This window comes from Triticum aestivum, chromosome 7A (assembly GCF_018294505.1).
Source record: "Triticum aestivum cultivar Chinese Spring chromosome 7A, IWGSC CS RefSeq v2.1, whole genome shotgun sequence".
Lineage (NCBI taxonomy): Eukaryota > Viridiplantae > Streptophyta > Magnoliopsida > Poales > Poaceae > Triticum > Triticum aestivum.
Window position 1 is genome coordinate 732,807,667 of NC_057812.1, and position 11,024 is coordinate 732,818,690.

The window sequence follows — 11,024 nt, forward strand, 5'->3', positions numbered from 1 at the left end:
AGTATGAAACCAATATATTAGATGCATCATGAAATGGATTTTCATACCACATAGTTTTAGTATTGTCGATGTTGATACTTTTTTATATAAATTTGCTCAAACTTTGTGTAGTTTGACTTTGACCAAATCTTATATGCAAACTAAAAAGAAACGGAGGGAGTACCATTCGATAAGAAGTATGTGTCATTTCGAAGCTATTCACTCGTTTCCAAAAATGTACGTGGCATTTTGAAAAAAAATTATACAATGTAAACAATGTGTGCATAATTCGGAAAAATGTTTCATGCAGTTTAGAAACAATGTACATTACACATAAAAAGAGCTATGAACAAAAGGCGTGTCAAGGCAAAAGCAAAACAAAAGTCACCAACATTCTCAGACATGCCCTATGGAGATTGGAGGCTATGGATTCTTCTCGAGAGCTCATACGCACACTCATGAACAGTAAAAAATAGTAAATGATATAAAAAAACTGATTATCTTGGAACAAACATTGATGAATTCTCCACATGTGTGCAAATTGTTATGACGAAACAACTCATAGAGCATCAATTTTGTTTTTTTTCTACGGAAGTAGTTTTACATGTTTTTTATTCATGGAAATTTGCACGCATGTTCAGAATTGTTAATGTTTGTTCGCATTAAAAAATCAGATTTTAAAAAGTTTGTATACTGCTTTTCTTATTTTACTGTTCACGAGGATGCATCTGAGCTCGCGAGCAGAAACTTGATGTCCCTGATCTTTGTGCATCTCATGGCCTAGAATTGGAGCTAGGATTTCGGAGAGGGTGCGGTGAGTAAGCAACATGCAATACTGACACATTCATTGTACACAATACCATAGGGTAGCACGTGTTTTTTCTGTTGAAAACGACTACTGATTAGCACAACCATGTTATTCAACAGCTGTGCACCGTGGGCTCCAAGGATCTTATCCTTTTCTTTTTGGAGGAAGCTGAATAAAGTTGTCTTTGATGCCTCCACCATCGACAGGCCAATCCGGTACTTGAAGGCCCGTATTTTAGCCTTGTAATCCTGCATTACCCGGACATTGATAGAAGTTAGCTTGGAGTCGAGCCACCCCATAAAGCAAGTGTCCCCTTCGTGTCGAACAACTTTTGTAGGAAACCATTGTAGGAAAGGCCAGAGATGCTGATCGGCACCGGCGTCACAAAGACGATGAGCTTGGCGGCCCCGTGTGGCAGTCGACGATGGGGAGCGATGACTTGGCGGTGGCGGTGCTCAAGAAAGAATGTGGGTGTGGGTGTCATGCTGGGCAATGACATGGTGACGACACGGCAGCGGCCGACCTCCTTGGGTGGCAACCAGATGAGTATCATGTCAATGATCTCCTCAGGTAGGTCCTCGAGCAGGGTCACACATCTCCTACCCAACTTCATAGTGCATCGACGACTTCGGTCGATTGAAAAGACATGGCAAGCTTTAGTCCAATAACAACTTTAATCAAGAAGAGAAGCAAACAAAACTAATGGCAAGTACATTTACATGGGTGTTTATTATAAATTGAAAACTTCAAATGATGAACATTTGTAGGACGTGGACAGAGTGGAGGCAACCAGATCTAGACTTGGTATTCACTAGTGAAAACGGAATTGACTGCTAAACCGAATTATACACTGAACTAAAGCCAAATACTCTAGTGAAAACAGATGCCGGCTAAACTAAAGCCACATACAATGCTAGCTTAACAGAAACTGGAGTCGGAAGGCGAGACCGTCGGAGGGTCCTCGCGATGGTATAGCGAGCTATGTGCGCATCATGAGAATGTTATTTCGCTTGTAATTGACTAGCTTGACCACTAGCCGAAGGTGGAGAGAGAAAATCAAAAGGACGCACCAAAGAAGAGAGAGACAACAACGGCCAATTTGGGTTGCAAAAATGCTCACCTCCATTGGTGTAGAAGGTCGTGGAGAACGTGCTTGCTAGAGATAGAAAGAGCATTGGCTCGGTTGAGTGAGTGACTGTGAGGCGACGCCAGGGCGGAGGGTCCAGCCGTGTCGGGGCCGTGCTCATCCGTGTCTAGGCCAGGAAGAGAGTTGGAGCTGGAGGCCATCGTACGAAGTTCCAATGTCTGGCGGCAGACGAGCAAACTGAATCTGGTATCCAGGAGGCAGGGCAGGAGCTGAGACAGCAAAGGTGGATGGGCATGCCAAGACGGTAGATGAGCTCACCTAAAGGGAGCAAGTAGACATGATATCACACATGTGCTTTTTCCTTTTTATTTTGTTTATATTAAAGAAATAGTAAATAAACAAAGGTTGCTCCACTCTTAGAAAATGTTTGTACCGTTCATAAAAACTGCAAGTGACATTTAGTTTTTGCATGCATGTCAAGAAAATGTATGTGACATTTTTGGAAAATGTTTGACATTATATTTTTTGTGTAATCCAAACAAAATGTTTCGTACCGTACAAAATGTTCAGAACTTGTATTTTGAGAAAACGTTAATCGTATATTAATCTTTTAACACACACACACACACACACACACACACACACACACACACACACACACACACACACACACACACACACACACACACACACAAAAGTATTTTCAATGTAAAAGATATACAATGTGTAAGAAAAAGTATACATCAAAACATCTACATGAAAATTAGTTAATCATATATTCGAAAATGTTCAAAACACGTATTTGGAAAATTACTAGTCAAGTATTGAAAATCTTAAATATATGGAAAATTACCCCTAAAAAAGGGAGCAAATTGATTTCGAAAGGAGCCACATCTCTGTTCTATTATTTATTAATGTATTTGACGGGTTTCCCAAAAAAAGATAAATAGACTAAAAATTACCACAATAATTAGAAATATATGACCATCAAATTAATAAACCAATTTTTTATATCCATTAGATATGATTGTAAGTTAAACAACATACAGTTATAAATCAAATTTGCAGTTTAACATTTTGGTTTGAGCCTGACCACGCATTCTCTAGTGATCAATCAACATAGCACCATATTAGAACATGTATACGCTAACCAACATGTGGTTGGATGGTTAGGAGAATAGTGGTATTCCCCATCCCATCCCATGAGGGTTCAAGTCCTAGACTTGGCGCTGGTGTTCTCACTTTCCTTGGATGCGGCTGGGAACAACATACAATTATAAATGGGTTGGACAAAGAAATGTCTTAGCATCATCGCCTGCAGCTGCACCCCTTGAGTTGATGCACCAGGTTGTTGACCTTGTTGAAGTTCACGGGCTGCTTCCTGGGTATCTCAAAGCAGAGCGGACGAAATAAGTACCCAAGATGACATGACGAAAGCAGATGAAAAGAAGGGGGTCTTGGGGGCGGACAACAAGCCGACGATGTCGTTGAGGATTCTGTTGGTGTTGGCGATGAAGAGGTTGATGACCTTAGGGACCAAGGCTGGGCCTGAGCAGCCATCCTCGTCCATCGACTGCAAGCACTGGAAATACTCATCCACCATATCCTAAATGGATCAGTTCATGAGAAGCTAAAGTGATAGTCAGCCAGCAACCACACGGGTTTAGTAGGGGGTTGAGGGTGGAATGGCCATGGCAAACATGGATGGGACAAGGTTGTTCAACTGGGCCCTAAGCGCGGCAGCCGCCATGGCGATCGATTGGGGGAGAGGAGCAGGTGCTGGAGGGATCCGAAGCTGTTGTGGCTGCGGCGGTGTTGTCGATGAAGAGTGGAGGAGGCTTGGGGATGGAGACCCTTATATGCCCGGATGGATGAGGCTATCCGCGCGAAGACGTGTGGCTGGGAGTGCCCCCCATTAACAGTGTACTAGTGGCTCGGCCGGGAGACATTAAGGAGTTAGATGTTGTTGACGCCGGATGCAGATACATGGGCGCTCTGTCAAGGCTCGTTGGATGGTTGCACCACTGGCCATTGACAGTCGGCATCTCTCTAAAAAGTAAAAACCTCGAGATGTATGAATACCAACAAGAAGTTTAGTGGTGGCTGGCTGAGCTTGTCTTATGGATTGATCGAGGGGCATCCAGAAGGATGATGGAAACTAGCCGTTTAATCGTAGTTGGTTTAATAATTTGTCAGTTGCATTTAATTTTTTTCGAAAAGGGGGACTCCCCGGCCTCTGCATCAGAACGATGCATACGGCCACATTTATTAGCAAGTAAAAAGGTTCAACAAGGTCTTTAAGTCTGCGAACCAAAAAGATCGGCTAGCTCACATAGAGCGTCAACGCCAAAACAGAAAACCTAATAAACCACAACCGGCTGGCAAAATAACAGATAGGTAAACTAATCGCCTATCCTATTACATGACCGCCATCCAAACCGGTTGAAGATATCCCGCGCTACCATCTTCCACCGGACAGATCCAGTAACCCAACGCTCCCTGGCCTCCGTCGGAGTGAGTAAGGACCACATACGGATCAAAGCAGTAGCCCGGAATAAAACCTGCAAAAAATGAATGGTTGGTGTTCTTTTAAATGCCAAATTATTTCTGCAATTCCAAATTGCCCATAACAACGCACAAACTCCTACACGAATGTGTCTAGCTGTTTCTGGCTCTATCCCAGCAAGCCACGTCCCGAATAACGTGTTGACCGAATTTAGAGGAGTAACGTAAAGGCAATTTGCACATAGCGCCACAACCCTCGTGCCAACGGGCAGTCAAAGAAGAGGTGCTTGATAGTCTCTTCCCGATCACAGAAGCTACACCTAGTAGAGTCTGTCCAGTTTCGCTTAACTAGATTGTCCTTTGTTAAAATTACTTGTTTATGAACAAACCACATAAACACTTTGATCTTCAAAGGGACCTTGACGTCAGTTGCATTTAATAATCGACGCGATGCGTGTGTGTTTGAGGACAAGAGGACAAAGAAGAGACGGAACATAATTGTATATCCAACTCATGTTCGCTTTGCTCTACAACAAGCGAGTTCAGTTCAGTAATGGAATGAATTTGTTCCGGCTAATAATAGAATAAAAAAACTCCACAATGCTCGTTCGCCAGAGCCAACGGCATTCCGTTCGATTGCTTCGCTTCGCCTCTCTCGTGTAAACGAAGGAGTAGTTCGTTGGATTGTTTTCTCGCGTCTAAGTCAGCCTTGTGGAGACGTCCTGGCTCAGCCGGGAACCATTAACAACTAAAGGTTGACGACGCCGGATGCAGCCAGATGAGCCACGGTTCAAGGCTCTGACCACTCGTTCGATGGGTCCTCCACTGGCCATTGACGACCGGCATCTCTAAAAACCTGGAGATGTATGTTCACGAAGAACAAGTTTAGTGACGGCTGGCTAACATTGTGTATGGAAAATCATCAATGCTTAATTAATTATGAGTTTGAAGTGCATGCACATTAAGAAGAGGGAGTTGCCATCACATACTAGTTTATACATCAGTTGTTGTAGGAATATTTATAAGTCCAATGGTGGGAGCAAGTAGCCGCGACGTTACACATGTGTTAAAAATACTAATACTTGTATTATGGAAATATAATTTGGTTAATTTGTTAAAATTGTTCATCGCACATTTGAAAATTGTTCAATAAAGAAAGTTTGCTCAACTCTTAGAAAATGTTTGCACCATTCAGAAAAACAGTAAGTGACATTTAATTTTTTCCACGCATTTAAAGAAAATGTACGTGACTTTTTCGGAAAATGTTCGACATTACATTATTTTTTGTGTAATCCAAAACAAAATGTTTCGTACCATTAAAAACAGTGCACGTTCCACTTAAAAATATCGTTCACATGTTAAAAAGAAATGTCCAGAACTTATGTCTACAGAAAGTTCACATGTTTAAAAAATGAAGTATCTACAGAAAGTTCATATGTTTTAAAAAAATGAAGTATCTACAGAAAGTGCTTCCACGGGAGACTTGTGCCTAGTAGTATTTAGGCCAAGAAAATCGTGTGCCCTTTTGATTTGCCGCACATTAGATACTATGCGTGCATCAACGATCGCATCATTTATCGGAACGAGCACGCGAAGGAAAGGTCCTCAGAAGGTTATCTGCTACTGATCCTAAGGAAGAAAGCTCAAGCGCTGGCTTGGATGTCAATTTGCCCCGTGACATGGCGACGACACGACAGCAACCGACCTCCTTGGGTGGCAACCTGATGAGTATCTTGTCAATGATGTCCTTGAGCAAGTCCTCGAGCAAGGTCATGCCTCTCCTGCATGGTATTGTAGTGCGCCATCGACTCAGTCGGTTAGAAAGACACACCAAGATTTACTCCAATAACAACTTGTATCAAGAAGAGAAGCAAGCAAATTGACAGAAAGCATAAGTTTTGCATTGATCAGCAATGTCAAGTAAATTTACATGGGTCTTGATTATAGATTGAAAATTTCAAATGATGAATGTGTGTAGGACGTGAAGAGAGTGGATGCAACCAACTCAAGACTTGGTGTTCGCTAGTGAAAACAGAACTGACGGGTAAACAGATTTATACACTGAACTGAAGCCGAATACACTAGTGAAGATAGAGTGACGGCTAAACTAAAGCCATATACAGTGCTAGCTCAACAAAAAATAGACTTGGAAACCGAGACCCTCGGAAGGTCCTGCGACGGTAGCGAGTTATGTGCACATCATGAGCATGTTCTGTCGCTTGCAATTAACTAGCTTGAGCGTTAGCTGAAGGTGGAGAGAGTAAATCAAGAGAACGCACCCTAGGAGAGGGAGATAGAGAGAGACAACAACGGCCAGTTCTGGCGGCGATAGTGCTCACCACCATTGGGGGAGAACGTGGTGGAGAAGGCGCTCGTCAGAGCAGCGGCTCGGTTGAGTGAGTGAGGCAACGCCAGGGTGGAGGGTCAAGCCGTGTCGGGGTCAAGCTCTTCCGCGACTAGGCTAGGAGGAGAGCTGGAGCTCGAGGCTATACAACAAAGTTCTAGTGTGTGGAGGGAGGTAAGCAAGCTCAATCCGGTATGCGGAGGTAGGGCAAGAGCCGCATCGTCAAGGTGGATGGGCATGTCAAGACGGAAGCTGAGCTCACATGTAGGGAGCAAGTGGACGTGACATCACACATTTTTTTTATTTTTTTTATTTTAGAAAAATACTAAATACTTGTATTTTGAAATATATTTTGGTCAATTTTTTAAAAGTGCTCATTGCACATTTGAAAATTGTTCAATAAACAAAGTTTGCTCTACTCTTAGAAGATGTTTGCACCATTCAAGGGTGGTGTGCCGCCCATGGCCATCGATAATGGTTAGCGACGGCTGGCGCCAGCGGTGCTCATGCAAGAATGCGGGTGTGGATTTCACACTTCGTCATGACATGGTGATGGCACGACAGCGGCCAACGTCCTTCGGCGGAATCCTGATGAGTATTTTTTTCAACGACCTCCTCGGGCAGGGCCGCGCCACTCCTCGCCGGCATCATAGTGCTCCGTCGAGTCCGCTCGGTTGGAAAGACACGAGAAGATTCAGTCCAACAACGGCTTGAATCAAGAAGAGAGGCAAGTAAGGTGAAAGAAAGCATAAGTTTTACATTAATCAGTATTTTTGATGATGCTATAAATACAATTATTCAAACAGGAATATTTTCAAATGACGAGAGAGTTCTAAGTCTTCATTTTACCGTGTGATCTCGGCCATAGTTTCATCTTGGACTTCCCCACCCTTAGATTCGAGTGTGATCTTGGCCACTAATCTACGTCGATTGGTTGGTGTGTTGCTTTGCTCTCTTACTCTATTGATCCATCATGTCGTCTATGAAATATCTTCATGTCTTCACATTCCACTTCTAATTGCTGTAGTTGACCAGGCTAAAATGATGTCTCAGGTCTTGTGGAAGGTCCACACCGCACGTTGAATACAAGTACAAAAATTCGGAGAATGAAAGTAAACATTTCTTGGTGCTTCTGTTGGGCGATTTCCAACACGAGATGGTAACTAATATCTATTATTAGATTTGGTACAACTCCATCATGTTTTGCTTCATATGCGTTTAGGAATTAGCTATTTTCCTAAGCATAAATGAAAAGTATGTTTACATGCATGGATCTTTATTATACATTGACAAGTGCAAGTGATGAAGGTGTGGACAAAGTGGATGCAACCAGATCTAGACTTGGTATTCACTAGTGAAAACGGAAGTGACTGCTAAACCAAATTATACACTGAACTAAAGCCAAATACTCTAGTGAAAACAGAGTGCCGACTAAACTAAAGCCACATACAATGCTAGCTTAACAGAAACTGGACTCAGAAGGCGAGACCCTCGGAGGGTCCTCGCGATGGCAGCGAGCTATGTTCGCATCATGAGCATGTTATTTCGCTTGTAATTGACTAGCTTGACCGCTACCTGAAGGTGGAGAGAGAAAATCAAAATGACACACCCGAGAAGAGAGAGACAACAATGGCCAGTCCGGGTTGCGACAGTGCTCACCTCCAATGGGGTAGAAGGTGGTGGAGAAGGCGCTTGCTCGAGGCAGAGCAATGGCTCAGTTGAGTGAGTGAGGCGATGCCTGGGCAGAGGGTCCAGTCGTGTCGGGGCCATCGCACGAAGTTCCGGTATCCAGGCTAGGCTAGGAAGGGAGTTAGAGCTGGCGGCCATCGCACGAAGTTCCAGTATATGGCGGCAGGCGAGCAAGCTGAATCCGGTATCCAGGAGGCAGGGCAAGAGCTGGGACAGTAAAGTGGATGAGCATGTCGAGACGGTAGACGAGCTCACCTAAAGGGAGCAAGTAGACGTGATGTCACACATGTGCTTTTTCCCATTTTATTTTGTTTATATTAAAAAAGTAAATACTTGTATTATAAGAATACAAATTGGTTAATTTTTGAAAAGTGTTCATTGCACCTTTAAAATTGGGTCAATAAACAAAGTTTTCTCCACTCTTAGAAAATATTTGTACCGTTCAAAAAAACAGCGAGTAACATTTACTGTTTTCATGCATTTCAAGAAAATGTACGTGACATTTTTCGAAAATGTTTGACATTATAATTTTTTTGTGTAATCCAAACAAAATGTTTCGTACCATACAAAATGTTGAAAACTTGTATTTTGGGAAAATGTTCAAAACACGTATTTGGACAATTACTAGTCAAGTATTGAAAATATTAAATATATATTCAAAATATATTTTAGATGTATAAAAAATACACAATGTTTATGAAAAATACTAGACACCGAAACATATATTTTCAAAATGTTAAACATGTTTAAAAATGTTTGTAATGTGCTTCAAAAGTGTACAATGTGCATAGAAAAAATAATAGAAAATAAAATAAGAAACCTCAGAAAAACAGAAGAAAAGACAAAGAAACTGAATAAAAAATGGTAAGGAAAGAGGAAAAAACGAAAACCAAGGAAAGACAGAAGAAAACCGATGAAAAATAGTGAAAAAGGTATAAACATAAAAAAAACTACCACATAGCTATAATATTGGATCGGCCCAGTAGTGCCTCGCGCTAGGCGAGAATTATTAGCAAGGCAACACATTGATACCCCAAGGGAGCACATTGATTTTGAAAGGAGCCACATCTATCTTCTATTATATATCAAAGTATTTGTCAGGTTTCCCAAAAAAGATAAATAGACTAAAAATTACCACAATAATTAGAAACATATGACCGTAAAATTAATAAACCAAATTTTTATAGCCATTAGATATGATTGTAAGTTAACAAACAAACAATTATAAATCAAATTTCCAGTTTAACATTTTGGTTTGAGCCTGACCACGCATAGTCTAGTGATCAATCAACATAGCACCATATTAGAACATGTATACGCTAACCAACATGTGGTTGGATGGTTAGGAAAATAGTGGTATTACCCAGCCCATCCCATGAGGGTTCAAGTCCTAGACTTGGCACTGGTGCTCTCACTTTCCTTGGATGCGGTTGAGAACAACATACAGTTATAAATGGGTTCGACAAAGAAATGTTTTAGCATCATCACCTGCAGCTGCACCCCTTGAGCTGATGCACCAGGTCGTCGACCTTGTTGAAGTCCATGGGCTGGTTCCTGGGTATGGAAAGCAGAGCAGACGAAATAAGTACCCAAGATGACATGACGAAAGCAGATGGAAAGAAGGGGGTCTTGGGGGCGGACAGCAGGCCGGCGATGTCGTTGAGGATCCTGTTGGTGTTGGCGATAAAGAGGTTGATGACCTCAGGGACCAAGCCTGGGCCTGAGCTGCCATCCTCGTCCATCGACTGCAAGTACTGGAAATACTCATCAACCATACCCTAGATGGACCATTTCATGAGAAGCTAAAGGCATAGTCAGCCAGCAACCACACAGGTTTAGTAGGGGGTTGACGGTGGAATGACCGTGGCGAGCATGCATGTGACAAGGGTCTTCAACTGGGCCCTGAGCACGGCAGCCGCCGTGGCGATTGATTGGGGGAAAGGAGCAGGTGCTGGAGGGATCCGAAGCTGTGGTGGCTCCGGTGATGTTCTCGATGAAGAGTGGAGGAGGCTTGGGGACGGAGCCCCTTATATACCCGGACGGATGAGGCTGTCCACGCGAAGACGTGTGGCTGGGAGTGCCCCCCATTAACAGTCTACTAGTGGTTTGGCCGGGAGCCATTAAGGAGCTAGACGTTGTCGACGTCGGAGGCAGCTAGATGGGTGCTCGGTCAAGGATCGTCGGATGGTTGCTCCGCTGGCCATTGACAGTGGGCATCTCTCTTCAAAGTAAAAAACCTCGAGATGTATGAATACAAACAAGAAGTTTAGTGGTTGCTGGCTGAGATTGTCTTATGGATTGATCGAGGGCATCCAGAAGGATGATGGAAACCAGCCGTTTAATCTTAGTTGGTTTAATAATCCGTCGGTTACATTTAATAATCGATGCAACGCGCGCGTGTTTGAGGACAAGAGGACAAAGAAGAGACGGAACGTAATTGTATATCCAACTCATGTTTGCTTCGCTCTACAACAAGCGAGTTCAGTTCAGTAATGGATTGAATTTGTTCCAGCTAATAATAGAAGAAAAAACTCCACAATGCTCTTTCGCTAGAGCCAACGGCCTTCCATTCAATTGCTTCGCTTTGCTTCTCTCGCGTATACGAAGGAGTA

At 42.9% G+C, this 11,024-nt stretch overlaps 2 pseudogenes; both read right to left on the reverse strand.

Moving 5' to 3' along the window:
- The window catches only part of LOC123153916 (uncharacterized), a 117,184-nt pseudogene extending 113,740 nt beyond the window's left edge, over window positions 1-3,444 (reverse strand).
- Window positions 3,445-9,896: 6,452 nt separating this feature from the next.
- LOC123153918 (histidine-containing phosphotransfer protein 2-like) lies at window positions 9,897-10,533 on the reverse strand (annotated as a pseudogene).
- Between the last annotated feature and the right edge of the window lie 491 nt (window positions 10,534-11,024).